Source organism: Penaeus monodon, chromosome 7, assembly GCF_015228065.2.
Source record: "Penaeus monodon isolate SGIC_2016 chromosome 7, NSTDA_Pmon_1, whole genome shotgun sequence".
NCBI classification, from domain to species: domain Eukaryota; kingdom Metazoa; phylum Arthropoda; class Malacostraca; order Decapoda; family Penaeidae; genus Penaeus; species Penaeus monodon.
In genome coordinates this window covers 40,616,202-40,622,959 of record NC_051392.1, presented here as the reverse complement: position 1 = coordinate 40,622,959, position 6,758 = coordinate 40,616,202, and the positions used below count along the sequence as shown (strand labels likewise).

The window sequence follows — 6,758 nt, the reverse complement described above, 5'->3', positions numbered from 1 at the left end:
GGTTCCTGGGGTTTTTTGAGATACATGTCATCGATAAATGCAGGACTCCCCCATGTCTTGCCCGAAACTCCACCATGACCTGCAAAACCAGGTCTTAATACAACAATAATATTCCATTATCATGAATAAAACTGATATCCTTTTCTCTGGTCTTTGGATAAAAAAAGATCCTTCTTATTTTTCTTTTTTTCTTTTTTAAAAAAGATGTTGTTTTGCTGCATGTGTAGGAAGTTACAAAGAGATCTATGAATAAAAAATTATCTCTTATTTGTCCTTTCCTAAATCATATTTTTTGTATGAAGGATTTTCAAACATGATAAGGACTAAAAGCAAATCATTCTAATTCTATGTTTCCCTTCTGAACTTATATTTTTACTGCACATGTGTGTAAAAAGCAGTCGCAAAGAGTTCTATGACTAATTTTTTTTTTTTTCTTTTTAATACGCTTTAACTGCACCTGTGTGTATGAAGGAGTTACGAAGAGGTTTGCTTATGTCTTGATTGGCAAGTCTTCTTTGAGGGTCCCCAATGCAGCGTGGAAAGTCTCCAAATTTGGAAGGTTCTCTGATTCTGTCCCTTCCACCAGTAATTTTCAGGGCTAAACACCAAATATATAATTTTTAAAAATAATATGCAAAAAACTCAATATCAATTTAAAATATCCATGAGGAAAACATGTATAAATAAGTATGTGAAACTGTCTTTATATCAATCTCTATAGGAACAATGTCTACCCACATGCCATCTATCACTGAAAAAGAGGCTCCAACTTCCCCTTTAGCCCCTCTTCTCCCTGGTGCTGAGCTTTCATAAAATTTTGGGTAATTTCCGCTACCGCTCATAATTTGGAGAATTTGGACTTCCCAGGACATGAGACCAGACGAGAAAAAATCAAATCGAAGCTACCAAAAACCCCCCTAACTTTAAGTCTCTTTTTTTCAAATTTGTTATTCTCATATAAACAGCCAACAATAGGCAAAGATGATTTGGTCATGTTTCCTACTTTTATCTACTCATTCTATCTAACTGTCTCTACTGCCTATCAAACTGTCAAACAAACATTTTTTCTGATGCTATTTTCTTTTACTGATCTTATTCTCTCTAACTAAAACTGTATGTCAAGTCATTACCTGCAACATAAGGTCATATAAATCACCAGGACATGCAGGAGGACATACAAGGCGCTCTCCCTCCTGGTCAATCTTTTTCAGGATTTGCTGTCCGTTCAAGCCCACCCACGGGTCCTCCCCAAAGGTGAAAGTTTCCCAGAGCGTCACAGCATACATCCAGACATCTGTAACATAAAACTTACTTAGTTTAAGCTTGTTTCTTCCATTTGTTACCAAACTCATCAAATCTTGTATTTATCTCAAATATAAATCCTGCCTAATCTAATTATGTTAATCCCTGAAATTCTATCCTTTTCACCATGATTATCCCCAAGTTATCAAAAACTATTCTCTTGCACCTTTTTTCACTGAGAATGAGACAAATGTAGTGTCTAGTAATAAATATGGTAAGATCTAGCAATTTTTCTGCAGCCATACCCACCATGCCATCTATATACCCTAATTCCCTTTATAAACCCTTATCTCCTTGAACTAATCAAAGTAGTTTCACATCTGATTTCTTTTGTGAATAAAATGGAATGAGTTCCATCACACAAAATTCTCATTACTTCCTCTTCTGTATGCCCCTCTGCAAACCATATAATTGCATATCATACACTAAACTAAATTATACAAAGAACATATAAATACACAATTTATTTTATGTGAGGGGTAAATGCCATACATTTTTTAAATTTTACTATATATATATATATATATATGTATATAAATATTAATATATATATATATATATAATATATATATATATATATTATAAAATACACATTTGGAAGCATATAAGCAAATGATAACTAAAATTTGCTAAACTGGTGAAACCAATAAAGTAAGCAACTTTTGTGGTTGGGAGTAGAATTTACAGTTCTAAAGTTTCTTGCAGAAAATTTAAAGCAAATCCTTTTTAAAAAATTTTCCTTCAAAATTTAGAAAAGAAAAAAGGAAAATTTTTTAAAATTTTACACGGTATATAGCAATTTCCCTCACCGATCAGAGAAACTTTAGATTGAGCTTTCGGGTGCCACCCAAAAAAGGAACCTTCTTCTGCTCTGTCATAACATAACAATCTTCTTGTTGGGGTAATGCTCTCATAAGGCCAAAGTCTCCTATTTTCAACTGTGATGGAAGTGAACATTATCAGCACTTCTTAAGTTTTGTGGACAAAGAGGAAAGTCACAGTGTGTGAATTGTTATAGCTACTTGTTCTTACAAAATCATGCAATATTTGTTTTAAAAAAAAAAAAAAAAAAAAAAAAAAAAAAAAATATATATATATATATATATATAATATTATATTATATTTAAAATATATATATATTATAATATATATTTTTGGATAATTAAAACAAAAATTTCAAAAAATGATGAAAAAAAATCGAAGATGAAAAAAATAAACTCCAATATCAAAGGACAAGAAAGATCAAATCAAATGTCAGATCAGAGAGAACATAAAACCAATTTAATCCAATTTAGTAACCATTTAAGAATCCACCTTACAAGGAACAGAAAAAGGTGAACAATCTCAGTACATTCAATAAGCCTTACAACAAATAAAATCAAAATTGTTATCTAAAGAAACATAATCAAAATTCCATAAAATTCTCAGCTTTGAAGTTTCAGAAACACAGGAAGGTCACTTTATACCAATGCCATTCAATGACAAAACACCTTTTTCTAGGGAAAAATTTTTCCTTATAGAAGTGCCAACAATCATTTCGCTGCTAATCGGGTGAAAAAATCTCTTCTCTCAAATATTTCTACCATTGGTATTTTTTGGTAATCCCAAAAAATCAAAATGATAACCAATATTTCCATTTCATAATGGCTACATACAAAAAATACCTCTTTATACAAAGTGGGTATGGTTGGGCTGTGTGGGGTGGTGTGTGCATGAAACCCAGGAGCAAAAATTACTGCATGGTACATCCCCTTCCATCAGTTAGTATTTTTGCGTGGGGTGTGGGTGTGGGGGTCCCGTGGGTTTTTGGAGTGGGGTCGTGTGGTGTTGGGGTGTGGGGGGGTGGTATGGTGGAGGATGAGTGTGGTGTGTGGGCAGCAAATGTGGGGTTTTTGATGTGGTATTTGGGCGCAGGGGGTGTGGGGGGATGGTTGTGTGGGTGTATGTGGAGTGTGGTTTGTAGTTTTTTGTGTGTGGGGGGAAAGGGGGGTTTTGAGTGTGGGTGTGTGTGTGTGGTGTGTGGGTGTGTGTGGTGTGAGGGTGTGTGTGTGGTGTGTGGGTGAGCGAGTGGTGTGAGGGTGAGCGAGTGGTGTGTGGGTGTGTCATGTGTTGGTGTGTGTGGGTGCATGTGTTGTAAGGCTGCATATGGTGTGTGGGTGTGTGTGTGTGTGTGTGTGTTTGTGGTTGGTGTGGGGTGTGTGGGGTGGGATGTGTGAGGCATGTGGGGGGAGGGTGGGTGGGGTGTGGGGGTGTGGGGTAGGGGTGTGTGGGGTCGGATGCATGTGGGTTTTGGGGTGCATGTGGAGTGTGGGTGTCATGTGGTGTGGGGATGCATGTGGAGTGTGGGTGCATGTGGGTGTGGTGCTTTGGGGTGTGGGTTTTGTGGGGTTGGATGATGTGGGGTGTGGGGGGTGGGAGGTGGGGGATGTGGGGTTGGGGTGTGGGGGAGTGTAGTGTGTTGTGTGCAGGTGCATGTGCTGTGTTATGTGAGTGTGGTGTGTGGTTGTGGTGTGTGTACGTGTGGTGTGAGGGTGCTTGTGATGTGATGGTGAGTGTGGTGTGATGGTGAGTGTGGTATGAGGGTGAGTGTGGTGTGTGGGTGGGTGTGGTGTGTGGGTGGGTGTGGTGTGGGGCTGCGTGTGGTATGTGGCTGCATGTGTTGTGTGTGTGAACATAGTAGTGACTTCTGCCTTCAAAATCTTCTGTACCTATGATATAGCATTACAGGCTTAAAAATATAAAAGAAAAGGCTGTGTATCTTGATTGTTTATAAATTAATCAAAAAGACAAGTAAATGCCTTACCATTGGGGTTGTCCAGTTTTCATTTCGGACACAAAGCTCCTTCACAGTAGGTATGATAAGATGCACAACCTCATCTAAATTCCATTTTTCATATGAAGAACAATGTAATAAGAAAAAAATATTCAGAGAAATACATTTTAAAGTTTCCAAAACCTTCTAAAGCAAAGAGTGGTTTGTATAAACTATATAAGATGCAGAATAGTTAGGTACTTTCTCCATTTTATTTCTAGTTTCCCAAGGTTTTCCTTATAATGAAATATCATACCTATATGCTAAATACTCTAATGATTTTATATTGAAATCTAATGCAAAATGAAGAAAAGAATTCTTGCATATCTATATCTATTTCTACCTCTATCTATCTATCTATCTATCTATCTACCTATCTATCTATCTATCTATATCTATATCTATATATCTATCTATCTATCTATCTATCTATCTATCTATCTATCTATCTATCTATCTATCTATATATATGTATATTTATATGTACACAGTTTAATAGTGTGTATATATATATATATATACATACATATATATATATATATATATATATATATATATAAAATATATATATATATAATAAAATATATATATATAATTATATTATATATATATATATATTTTATATATAAAATATATATAAATATAATTATCTATATATAATTAATATTTAATCATATATCTCTTCATATAATATATATTCTAAATATAATATATAAATATCTAATAATCTATATATACTCTATTTATATCTATATTATATAGATACATTTTATATAATCTATTTATATTATGTACTATTATATAATAATATAAAATTTATATATATATATCTTATCATCTTTATATCTTAATAATTTATATTTTATCATACTTTATATTTATATCTATACATATATATTTTATATATATAGATATACATATACATAACATATACATATACATATACATATACATATAAATATACATATACATATATTTATATATTTATATATATATAAATATATATATATATATATATATATATACATAAATATATATATATATATATATATAAAATTTTATATATAATATATTATATATATATATATATATACATATATACATATATGCACACACACACACACACACACATACATATGTATATATAAAAATATGTATATATGTATATGCACACACACACACACACACACACACACACACACACACACACACACACACACACACACACACCACACACACAAACATATTTTATATATATATATTAAGATAAAATAAATAAAATAAAAATATATATATAAATTATATATATATATATTATATATATTATATATATTTTTATATATATATCATATGAAAGGAAAAAACTTTTCCATGCTGATATATAAAGAAAACCCACAATAAAAAAACTAAAAAGAAACTCAGTTCAAAACCCCACCGGGTTTCCCATCTTTAGTCTGAAGAGGAAAGGGAGAGGAGGGGTATAAAAGAGAAGGGGAGAGGCAACGCAGTAAAAAGGGCGGGGTGAGGAAGACAAACAGAAGAGAGGGGGTTCACATCAGGCGGAGGATGGGTGACTATGCCCCCCGGGTGGCCGGATAAGGAAGGGGGGGTGTGGGAAACCGGACTATCAGCAGGAGAAAAACCCCTGTTCAAATTTAAATTAGGGGCAGCTTTTTTAGGGAGGAATCCCCCAGTCTGAGGGGATGGACATCCGGGAAAAAGACAAACCCCCCCACTGACTGCGGGGTATCTTTTTTGGGGTGCACTTCCCCTTGCAAATTGGGCCATACCAGCCCCCCCTCTACCCCGAAATGGCACTATGTTTTTCCTTTTGGGCCCCTTGATAAGCGTATTTTGGCGAAAAAGGGACCAGTCCCACAAAGCGTCTGTCTCAAACAAAATAGCTGTATCCAGGGGACACAACAACAACTCCCTCTTTTGCCATCAGTGGGACACTGGCCATCATATGGACTGGTCAGTGGCACGGATTTCTTTCTCCCTCCCTCTCCCTCTCCCTCTCTCTCTCTCTCTCTCTCTCTCTCTCTCTCCTCTCCTCCTCTTCTCTCTCTCTCTCCCCCCTCCTCCCCCCCTCCCTCCCTCTCTCTCTCTCTCCTCTCTCTCCTCTCTCTCTCCTCCCCCCTCCCCTCCCTCCCCCCCTCCTCTCTCTCTCCCCCCCCTCTCCTTCTCTCTCCTTTTTCTCTCTCTCTCTCTCTCCCTCCCTCTCTTCCCCCTCCCTCCCTCTTCTCTCACCTCCCCCCCTCTCTCTCTCACCCCCCTCCCCCCTTTTCTCACCCCCCCTCCCTCTCTCTCTCCCTCCCTCCCTCTCTTCTTTCCCCCCTCTCTCTCTCTCTCTCTCTCTCTCTCTCTCTCTCCCCCTTCTCCCCCCCTCCTTTTCTCCTCCCTCTCTCTCTACCCCCCTCCCTCTTTTTCTCCCCCCCTCCCTCTCTCTCTCCTCTCTCTCTCTCTCTCTCTCTCTCTCTCTCTCTTCTCTCTCTTCTCTCTCTCTTCCCCTCTCTCTCTCTATATAATTTATTAGAAAAAAATACAAATATAAAAAATTTATATTTTTATTTATATATATCTTAATCTATATGTATATATATGTGTATATATTATTATATATATTAATATATATATAATTATA

General features: G+C 35.8%; 1 long non-coding RNA gene across 1 annotated transcript; it reads right to left on the bottom strand.

The window, feature by feature from the left end:
• Positions 1–781, bottom strand: LOC119575326. Its single transcript, XR_005228969.1, has 3 exons — positions 739–781; positions 458–598; positions 1–79 (listed from the first exon to the last, which is right to left on the bottom strand). It is a non-coding gene; the product is annotated as an uncharacterized LOC119575326 (long non-coding RNA).
• Positions 782–6,758: the final 5,977 nt, after the last annotated feature.